The sequence below is a fragment of the Onychostruthus taczanowskii genome, unplaced genomic scaffold, assembly GCF_017590055.1.
Source record: "Onychostruthus taczanowskii isolate IOZ18803 unplaced genomic scaffold, ASM1759005v1 scaffold24, whole genome shotgun sequence".
NCBI lineage: Eukaryota > Metazoa > Chordata > Aves > Passeriformes > Passeridae > Onychostruthus > Onychostruthus taczanowskii.
In genome coordinates this window covers 7,344,527-7,355,813 of record NW_024499684.1, presented here as the reverse complement: position 1 = coordinate 7,355,813, position 11,287 = coordinate 7,344,527, and positions in this window count along the sequence as shown.

Here is an 11,287-nt window from a genome sequence, read left to right as displayed (position 1 = left end):
CTCTGCTTTGGGGTGGCCAAAAGATTTTGTAATAATATAAAAGCCTGTTTACTTTGCAATAAAAGATATAACTGCTCAGAGATCCTGTCCAATTCAAGTTACAGCCTTTAAAAGCTTCTACTACTTTCTGCAGGTTGATAATCTCTATGAGTTTTTCACACTTCAGGCCAGCACTATCACCAGCTTTTAACTATAGGCTTTCCTCTGTTTTGGTTAGCAGCAAACATTAGGACAGTGTACTCTTCAAGTCCCCTTCACTAATTTATCCAGGAAAGGAGTTCTCCTGGAATTTATGTTATGCCAGATGGATTCTTCCTGAGAGGTGGGGCTGTGATGGAGGATTCACTCCAGATCTAAATAAGACACACACAGTAGATTAAATGCTTCTCAAACATTCTTTTCAGTTCTTTTATCCCCTCTGAGTCTACCAGCAATATTAGCTCTGGATATCTCTGCCCTGTACAGGTTTCCAAAAGAGAGGGGCAAACAAGAATCAGGAGAGATTTGATCTGAAATTCCCATACTCCAACAAAAGAGCAAAGCTCAACCAAAAGAAGACTAACCATGGTCTGCAATTACCTGTTACTGAATAGACTTCTGAGTGTAAAGGACCCTTTATTGTGAGGGAAAGAAAGGCATAAGAAATTACAGAAGATAATGCATTGCAGTTGTTTTACTACTATTAGAGGACTAGCAAGGAAATTCTTGATGTAAAATTCATATTGTTCATTTCTTTCACTATTGTTACTTTTTCAAAGAATTCTATGCCCATGTACCAATATCCAGGGAGAAATAGCTGGTATTAAAATCAGTAAATTACAGAGTTAGTGTACTGCTGTGCTAACTAGATGAAAGGAGGATGGCTGCTATTAATGTACATAAATATGATTTGAAAAGGGACAACAGAGAATAAAAAGGAAATACATCAGGTTCATATTTAGTTAATTTAAAATTGTGTTTTAAACAATTAACTGCAATTATAATACAAATTTGTGCTGGAACGAACTATACCAAAAATCAGCTACAACTGTCTTAAAATACATTTTGTAAAATTAATAATTCTTTCTAGGAAACATCTTTGTCCACATATGCATTTGTTCTTAAATATTTCAAGCAGTCATATTTCCCAGCCAAATTATCTTTTCAAAGATTGAAAAAGGCTCTGATAAGCAATTATAAGACAACCCCTTCCCACAAATATTTACTTGTAATATTAATTGAGCAATTTAACCTATGAGATTAAATGTTAATATTTTTGAAACAATATAATATTCTTGCTTCCCAACAAGAAAGCAACTTAATGATGCATGGAAGGAAAGATACAACTGGTTTCCACCCAAGCAAACTTTAAACTAGAGGCTTTGAAAGCTATTATGTGCTGTTATACACATGCATTTAAACTCAGCGTTTTCTTAACCTGCATGATGGCTTAACAATTTAAAAAAGAAAAAGCAGAACAGAATTAAGTTTTTACTTTTGCAAGCCTGATTTCCAATTCCTTCTAACAGAAAGACTCATTTCAAGCCATTTTTTCATCACTAGGTGTCAAGAGCACAGCTTTTCTGCGATGCATGACATGGGTTACTCACTCAAAGGTGAAAGGAAATTTGAAGAGTAACCTTCAAATCCCATTATGTCATAACTACTTCCCAGGAGAGGTGAAGGAGACAGCAGTGACTACATGTATAAAACCGCCTCTTTTTTCATTCTCTTGTCTCTGGGCACAGGCTTTTAAGTATTTGTATAATATAGGATCTCTGCCTTTTTGTTGCCAAGCATTCATAGTAAGTACTCCACAACATAACAAGAGTTTTGAATAAAAGCCAGAAAACCATCTATCACTTCTGTTTTCTTCCAGATTGCTTCGCTGGGTTTTATGACTGATCTAAACCAAATATGTGTTCTATACATGTTCTTATTTGTGTACATCAACTGAAAGGGGGAAAAAAAGGAAAAAGCTTTATTAGGCCAAAATTTAGGTTGGGATTCACTTAGAAAATTCAAGGATCCGGTCATTTCCAAGATAACCATTACTTCTGAAGAGAAGTGTTGCAGGAACAGCAAATATTTTAACTGCATCTTTGTGGAGTAGATAAAGTAGTAAAATGATTGCTCCTAGAGGGACACCAGCAGACCCTTTCATGTCAAAAGGATAACGACCCAAAACCAGAACTTTCGATAAAGAAGTTTTGAGAAACCAAGGCGTCACTCTGCAGATACTAAGGATTTTGTTATGAATGCTATTATAAGAGATTCTATCAATCTAAATAAATCCTTTTTCTAACACTCATCAATATGATTTTTGAATGCTTTATAGGCATCAACTCAACCAATATGACAGAGACTAGTGGAAAGGCTCTCAATATAATCTCCTACAAAGCCCTATGAAGTTCAGACAGTAGTCATAGCTCTTATTTTAATGTGAACTAATTTTTAATCATAGTAAGTACTTGAAAATTAACATATCCTTAAACTCTCTTCTCTGTGTCACCATCTCCATCAAACCAAGTGTGTTTATTCTGCTCCTTCTCTGTGCTGTGTTTGAGAGTCTGAGCAAAGGCATCATGTGGAGCAAGGAGTTACCAGTGACAAAGCCAATAAAGAAGAGTTGGAAAATGTCTTCAGGACTGCAGCTTGTCTGGAAATTTCACCAACTACTGGGTTTGCTGCTTTCAGGCAAGGCAACACTGTTGATATTTAACATGCTAGTCCATATTGAGTCTCATGACTTAATACAGGTTCTTAAAGACTGACATGGTCTTTGCCACACAGATGATGAAGTCAAGGCTGCTTAGACAGCAGGAGAACTCGAGCTCAGTGTGTAATTCCAAGGCATTGCTAATTAAGTTGTTGACATCTGGATTAGAGGAGTGGACAAAAGCATTTGCAACCACCAGGCATTCAGAATTCTTTCTGAACATCAGTTTAGAATGTGCCATTTCCCCCCATAGTACAGCAATAGTCTTTGGGACCAGTAACCCTAAATTCTTTGGTTTTGAGTGATGTTATGACAAGAAACCCACTAGAAGCAGCAGAAGGCTGTGAGCACTGACAGTGCTCCTCACAAAGCAGACCATGAAGAACCAACACTGAACAGCAACAACCTAAACACTAAAGCTGACCTGAACACTTGGTGGGTTTGTTCTTCAGAACAATCTGTTAAAAAACCCCTGAACAACCAGGTGCAGAACAACATGTTCAGAGTCTCAGAATGTACTTTCTAGTGGGGAACAGGAGTTCTCTGATGTACCAAAGGAGGAAGAACAGAAATGTATAGAAGCAGAAAACCTGACTATTTTCCTCTAATCTCTGAAACTCCAGATCAAGCTCATGTGAGCTCTGACTCTGACGACATTCACGTTGAGGAGGAGCACAACTACAGCAACATAACAAACAAGACAGAACAATACAGGGAACCAGAACAACTGAATATTCTGCCAGGGGAATTAATCCAGGACACAGAGCAGCAAGGTCAAAAGCTGGAGAGGCAACATTCTGCAAAGAGAAGCTGCATGCCCATTGTGTACACACAGAGAAGCTCAGCAACGCATGTGACATGAATACCTGAATAACCAGCACTCATTGCCAAGACAGAGCTTTCCAAAAAGAACAAACACCAGAACAGGAGCACGCAAACTTTGAATTTCTCAAAAAAGGAGGGTTTTGTGGAAGTGCCAAATTCAGAGAAGTGTCAGCCAGTGGAATCACAGAATCACCCTCTGTGAGTCCTGAGTGGTTAAAGAACAGAAAGAAGATCCCATCTGTGAAAAAACAGATGACCAACAGGAGAGTCATTTGCAGCTTTGGAAGAAGAAATAAAAAATAGTAAGTAATTCTGATGACATACAAATTTGAAAAATCACAGAACTATAATGGTGACAGGATGGAAAAGAAAACAAATTGCAACCAATAATTTCACCATATTACACTGTGTGATTCTACACTTTCCTTGAGCAATGAGACCCAGTATTAACAAATCCATACTGCTGGCTTTAGGTGGGGATGTGTTTCTGCTCTGCATAGTTAAAATGGCTTATTTGAAATTAATTGCACAGAAAAGTGATCGGGTTTTACTGACCAACTATGAATTCCATTTCTTTCAATTAAAAGTGTATATGCAATTTTAAACGTAAAATTAGACACTTTAATCCATATTTAAAACCAAATAAGCAGAATGGGGTCTATGAAAAGCAAGCTCTTAAACCACTCAATATGATTTATAAACACATCCACAGGGATGAGGAACAGAAGTAATATGCTAATAATGTTGAAATGGAGACCTGAGGTTTGATCCAGCACCTCAGGAATCACAAACACGCAGACAAGGTGATCTCCTGTGCACTCCTTGCTCTTTTCTTTGGAGTCACAAAATTGAAAAAGACAGCAGTACACAGGGGTCTGTGATATTTTATCAAAAATCATTTCCCTGTAAATTGTCCTGCAGTGACTGAGAATGTAAGGATCTGCACTGTGCTTACAATCCATGGGACAACACAACTGCACATTCTGTAAAGAAAAATGATAAAAAATATTTTTTTTCTGTATTTTGAAAATTAAGTTTTGTACAACTAATACCGCATAAGGTGCAAACAAATAACATCCAAATTGAATGGTAACCCAGTCACCTGATAGGTGGTAAAGGAGATGTAAAGAAAAGGGGATGTGGGTTTTTTATAAAAGATAAAAATATCTGTCATACAACTGCTGTAACCTTTTGTCTCCTAACCACATATATTATTAAATTATTGAATAATCTAATGCACAGTTTCCTTCATACAGCTGAAGCAATTCACACAGCTTGGTATGCAAAACAAACAAACAAAAAAGGTAGAGCACAATTTGACATTTTCACACACTTGGCATTGAAAGCAAGCTCATTTGCTTTTTTCAGGAGTATTTTGCATTCTTGGAGTACACCAGCAGTGGCTATAATGTGTGATGTAAGTGTATCCTAGAATGTGTTTATTATAGCCGTTTCTCTGTAGCTGCTACAAGGGAACCCCTTTGAGGCTAGATAAAAGTTTGCCAAAAATAATATTCAAATATCCTTTTAATCAAAACAAGATAAAGAGGAGATTAGTGTCACCAGTGTCAACACTACCACTTCCAAAACATATGCTCAAATAAAACATGAAAGCTTTAGGGGATTGGTTTTGCAAGCTTCAGTAGCTCACACTTCCTCTCTTTTCCAACTCTATGTATTATTAAAATGCATCAGCTGATGATGTGTGTTAATGACAAGCTACATCCTCAAAGGGTTCTAATTCATTAAAGGGGATGATCAGAGTGTAATTCTCAGAATTGAAAACAAAATATTTATTTCGATTATTAATTATGAATTTTATTTCAATGTAGAAGCTTAGATTCTTTTAATGCCATTTAAAATAAAACAGTGAAAAAGTATATGGCAAGAAAAAAACCCACATAAATATCAAGCAAAATTTAATTCCCAGCTAAACAGCATGAGGATTTTTCTCCATAAAATATCAATTTTTCATGATTATGATACCTGATAAAGACTGAATTCTTTCTTTAATTCTAAATCTTGCTGTTCTTCCTCCCCTCACTCCCTCCCTGGAATAACAATTATAAATTATATATTTTTTTTCCCTTCCAACTTGTTTAGCTTTTAGCTTTTTGGAGAGAGTGTAGGGCACTCATCTGTCATCACAATAATACTCAATGAATTTTTATTAAAAATATAAAAATTTAGATTCTTCCTTTGATTTGGCAAAATTTCATCTGTACAAAATCTAAGGACTGGATGTAGAAATTTGCAATTAAAAAAGCACAGTTTCTGATTTGTTGTGAGAAACCAAACTGACAAGAGTGAGAGACATTAATTGAACTCAGTGCTTGGTGAAGCTATTGGGAACTGATTTATGGAGTGCGTCTTTCCTGTCTATCACCACTGTAAGAATTTCACAAAAATGCCAATGTGGCCCAAAACATGCATTTGATGGTTGTGTGGGATGGATTTGACCACCAAAGGCTGCTGATAAAAATTAAAGCAACACTTAAATTTGGAGAGCATTTGGCATTTAAATTTAAAATTTAAAATTTAATTTAAAATTTGCAGTTAACTACTTAACCAGGCATGTGTGGTAGTTGGGGATCATGTCTTTTGCATCCATGAAGTCATTTACCTCACAGGTTTTCCTTGGGAATTCAACTCAGACCATGGGGAGTTCCCATGCCAGGTTTAACTCTGACACAACTCCTGCACGGCTGCTGCCATGGCCACGAGCTCAGAAGCAGGGGAAGAAGGTATCATTAGCACAAATCCCCAGCAAAGCAAGTGGATTAGTGGAAAACAAGGATGCAACTTAAGCCTAGAGATCTTTCCTAAGCATCTTCCCGGGGACAAAACTGCCATTCCCTTCCAGGTGAGCCCCTCATCGAGCCACCAGACTGCACTGAGTCAACTGCTCCACGTTTGCCACTGTCATTCCCACTCCTCAGATCCAGAGAGCAGGTGTTCCACGGGCCTGTGGTGGCACTGGGAAAGGCCACACCTGGGGGTCAGTGCTGCAGAACCACATTCAGGGCCAGTCCCCTGGAATGAGTGCCAGCAACACGGAGCTGAAGCTGGGAGCACCAGTCACACCCACTGCCTGATGCTCTGGGAGAATGCAATGCTGAAAAACACAGCCACGTGAAAGAAAAACTAGAATATTACACAAATTTCAACACACAAAAGTTCATGTTTAGCCTGCTCTGAAATTCCATGAGGACACAGATTTTGGGCATTCTTATATAATTTCATCAGATGCTTCCCTTCAGGTGACCTCAGCAGCATTTAGGTGAACACCTTTCCTGTTTGAAATAAAGAGGTCTCCATTGGTGGAGTGATTCATGATGGCATTTGATGTAGAAGAAGCTGCACTCTTTATAAATAGCCATTACAGACACCTTACTCTGGGAATTTGGCATGCATTTAAGAGAGAATAAGTATTTTAAACCATGGGTAGCAAAAATAAAAACTTCAAAGAAGTTTACAGTATTTTCAGAAATCTTTACTGAATTCATCATACACATTTACTGAATAAGCAGAACACTTTAAGCCACTTTACTCTTCCTGTGACCATTACCAATTTGTTACTAAGGGCTTCCAAGGAAATAGTACAAAATACATAATGCCTATGCCATTCTGAAATTTTGAAAAAGTTATATTTAACGAATGCAGTACATGAAAAAAAGCACAGTATTTGAATACACCTTCTAATTTTCACTGAATTTGCAATAAAAAAAATTAACTAGGTTAGCCACATTACTGTATTACTGTATTACTGCAAAAGAGATCAATTCCAATGGCTTTTAGTTGCAGAAACAGTGGCATGGGATACAAGACTTTCTTGAAGGTTTTGAAATATGATCTTTTCACTATTTAGTAATTGTACCCCTAAAACTTACTTGTGTCAAAGTATGAAACTGATTCTAACGTGGCTTTCCCAGCCAGGAATTATCCACCATTAAGGTAATTACTAGGGGAGAACTAAATGCACATTAAACTCCCTGACATACTATGCCAAGAAAGTCACTGAAAAACTCTTGTTTACTTATATACTACTATATGTTCTTTTCAAGCTTGTTTTTCATATCAGCAGCATCAGTACAAAATACAATTATTAGAAAAAGCTCAAAGCAAAAAGCAGCTTTTTGAAGAGCACAGTTAAAGTAAACCAGACATAGCTCCAGAGCTGCAATAGCAGGGCAGAGCTATTAACTCTAAAATTAGAGTTTTAAGGAGGAAGGTGGAAAAGGTACTTCACTGCAAAGAGGGGCAACAGTGAAACTGTGCATCAATGGCAACAAATTACTGAAACTCATAGTACACATGACAATTTATTTACTATAAAGGTAAAGATTTATTGTGCAACACCCCTGAGTTCTAGTTCATCTTCACACAGCTAAATTACACTTTTCTCCCTGTGGTGAACACACACAACTCATGGTTATTTGTTTGTAGGAGATCACATCTCTTCAAAACCATAGCAGGTCATTCATTACCAAATGTCTGTGAAAATGCCTCTCTAACCTGGTAAGTCTGGCTGAAGAGGCTAAACCCCACATTATATCAGGTAAACATATCTGTGTGTACACAGAGGCTTAAATAGTTCCCGAATGCTGTGCTCTATGAGTGCTGCTCAGTGTGAATTTACCATACAGGAGATGGTATCTCCAACGTAAACAATATCTACTGCCCTGTTTGGGGCTGAGTTAATGGGGACTGTTTGCACAGGATAAACCATCTCATTCTTCCTGTGAGATGCTTCCAACAGAAAATTTAAGAGTCTTTACTTTCAAGCACTGAGAATCCAGATGAAAACCAGGCTGAAAACCTTCACCAGAGGCTTTTGATTTAACCATGCTACTGATGCATCTCAGAGTTTTACCATCTATTTATGAATGGCACCAAATCCTGACAACTTTTCAGCTCTTTGGTGAGGTTAAGTTAGCAACTTGTCCAGGGAAAGTAAATTTTTGCCCTCATGGTGGCAGAGACAAACTAGAAAATAGAACCCATTGGTTCTATTAAAAAAAAAAAAAATTTACTGTGAAAATTTAATTTTGTTATTAAATTTAAATTACAATTTTGAGAACCATATGGAACTTTCCAAGTTTTTCACCTTGTGCTGGCTTTACCACCAACTTTCATACACAGAAGCCATGTAAACAGTATGGTTATGCAAGCAGATACTCAGATATTCCACCACACTCCCCTGCCCAGTGTAAAAGTAAAGTTAGAAAGGAATTGCTTTTACTTACATTTTCCTGAGGAAAGTTATTCACTTGCAAGCAATGCTTTTAATCTAAACACAGATTTTCTTTTGGAAGAAATTGAGTATTTATTGTGGAAAAAGCTTGGAAAGTTGTTTTCAAATCCTAACTGGAGTTAAAAAACTTAACTAGAATTTATTTTTATAGTCAGTCTTAGTTTCTTGTTGAAAGTGTGTCCCAGTGTGGAAGTGTAAACAAAATATTTGGTTTTCAGTACTTCCCAGTACTGCCAGTGCTCGCAATTTTTAATTACAAAATTCATATGAAGTCTTCCCTCAATTACTTTGCAGCAGATGCACAATGAATTTAACTCATAAAAATGAGTACTTGGCTAAGTAGCATGTCTAAGTAGTGTGTTGGGGGTTTTGAATTTCTATCAGTTATCCATGACCTAAATAATGGTTTGCTGGTGTGCACAGTTTGAACAAGAACTGCACAAATACATAACAGACTTGAGAAACCATGAAACCAATCACTTATATTTTATTTTATAAATTTATTTAGTATACAAGGTAATGAAAAAAAGGACTTTTCTATCTATATTAATGCTATTATTAAGTGGCAAAAGGATTGTCTACAGTTGAACAATAAGATTTTTTTCTTCATTTAGTAGAAATATTTAAAAGTATGCTTGGACATTTTATTATTAGAAAACTTCATTTCCAAAAGTTATAGTTCTGTTACTCTACTGCAACGTTCATCACTGGTAAAATTATTACCAATCCAATACTTAAACAATGGCTATTAGAGTTATACACATCTCTCAGACATTTAATGTGGCTGTTTCAAAGCACTTTCCAAAAAATAAGTTTAACACAACACTCATTAGAGGAAAGTTGAATTTTAACTATCTCAGACTGGTTTGGCAAAAGTTTGCCCCAAATCAAACAAGAACAGGGAAAATAATCTGGCAGTCTTGGCTCTCCTTTTCTTGACATTTTTTTCACATTTCTGAATCTACATAAACTTATTGGGAAACATATTTAAAAAGAAGGTCTGTTCTACAGCAGTGGTGTTAGCACTAAAAAGCTCAAGAGGTAACATAGACCCCTAAATTCTATGCACCATCTCCAAAACTTCTGTGGTTCCCAAACTAAAGTCATGCCCAAATCAGGATAGTGCAAACTAAAATAGAGATGCAATCCTTTATATCCCTGTGGGCACTGGTAAGAGATTTACCAGTGGAAAGAAATGCTACAGCTACTTGGACATGAATTTTTTACATGTGAATGTGTCACATTTACTCTGTTTTCTGAAATCACTACCCGTCAGCATGAGCCATTGAAATTCTTCTGAAGAACAGGAAGAGCCCAAACATTTCCTTCATGTCAAAAATCCACAAGAGGGCTTCTATCCCTAGCAATTAAAAAGTGGAAATGCATTTCCTGACATGAGTTTTAATTACTGTATGGGGACAAGTGACCTTTTTCCAGACAGTTCAGGGCCAACTGTATGAAGGACCCATTTCCCATGAAACCAGCCACCAAAGATTTCATCAGACAAAATGATAATGAGCTAGTGCAGTTGAAATGAGCTGATTAGTTTTTCCCTCCAGCTGCTGTTCAATTAATGAACCACTTTTTAAAATTTTGAAATGAAGTTCACTAGTCATCTATTTTTATTTTCTTAAATTGAAAACTGATAAATGAATTCAGCCTCTTGGTGACACAAACAAAATAGTCTGAATTTCAGATCTTGAAGAAGTGTTAGGAATTTGGGAAAAAAAAGGCAGTTTTAAAAGCAGTGTGAATATTTAGCAGCAAATACTCCTAAAGAACTGTTAAAATACAGATGATTGAAGTAGCAGCCAAAAAAAGGGATGCAAATGACTCTTAAATGAAAGGTTATAGAGCACGAGAGGTATTTAATCCAAATAACAAACTGTTGTTGTCAATGAAAGATCTGATACAAACCGATTTAGATAATGCAGAAAAATGAACACACAATTTGACAGCTACCCTGGATTTACAGAATCATGGGATTAAATGCTTTCCACTTATTCAAAGAGGATTAGTCAGGATACATTTATTTATTTAAAGCAGATCTTTTACAGAACTAAAGAGTTTACAAATGATATGGAGTGATGGAAAATAGAAAATCCATATCAGCTTTAGCTTCTATCATTCAGCCACAGATGGGAAACTGCTTACCACCAAATACACAAGACATTGCATTAGCAAAATAATAATAATAACAACAATATTAATAAACTTGGTGCAGCCTTAAACTATTTAGTCAAGGAAGGAGAACATTATAACCTTTGCACAGGCCATTTGCAGAGAAAGGCAATAAAACGTGAACACACTAATGAAACATCCACAGCTAGAGCCTGGAAACACAGGTGCAAACCAGGGAAAATGCTGGTGCAACTGCTGTAGCTGCAGTTGGTCTGAGATGGAAGATATGAACCAGATGAGATTGGAAAGCAGGATTCCTGCAAGCAAGTCCAAGAACAGCTGAACACTCACTACAGGGCACTGATCAAGTCACTTCTCTTTTCAGTTTC